This window comes from Plectropomus leopardus, unplaced genomic scaffold, assembly GCF_008729295.1.
Source record: "Plectropomus leopardus isolate mb unplaced genomic scaffold, YSFRI_Pleo_2.0 unplaced_scaffold94133, whole genome shotgun sequence".
NCBI classification, from domain to species: domain Eukaryota; kingdom Metazoa; phylum Chordata; class Actinopteri; order Perciformes; family Serranidae; genus Plectropomus; species Plectropomus leopardus.
The window spans coordinates 1-375 of NW_024703821.1; the positions used below are offsets into that span (position 1 = coordinate 1).

Below are 375 nucleotides of genomic sequence, written 5' to 3' on the forward strand. Positions count from 1 at the left end.
GATTTAAATATCATCTCACACAGTATAATCCTACCTTTTGCCAGGTTGACAATGCACAGCCCACTCACTTCAGTGGATTCTCCATTAGCGAATAAATCTTTATACTGAGAAAAAGAAAATTCAGAGATTAGGCAAAAACTGAAGCAGCTACCATGGATAAAGGGTTTGCTGTTAGAGAAGAGACTACCTTTGATTCCACACCCTGTGGTGTTTCTTTCTCCAGTATAAACTGAGACACCAGCTCTGTTCGTACCGCTCCCGGCCACAAACTGACTGAAGCCACTCCTCTACTTTTTAGCTCAACAGCCATGTCTGCTGCCAGCCTGTCACACTGGAAACAAACCACAACACAAAACAGGTTTTTGTGAGACTGAC

General features: G+C 43.2%; 1 long non-coding RNA gene across 1 annotated transcript; it reads right to left on the minus strand.

Moving 5' to 3' along the window:
* Window positions 1-34: 34 nt before the first annotated feature.
* Window positions 35-325, minus strand: LOC121940786. The gene is made up of 2 exons (XR_006105691.1): window positions 188-325; window positions 35-104 (listed from the first exon to the last, which is right to left on the minus strand). It is a non-coding gene; the product is annotated as an uncharacterized LOC121940786 (long non-coding RNA).
* Window positions 326-375: the final 50 nt, after the last annotated feature.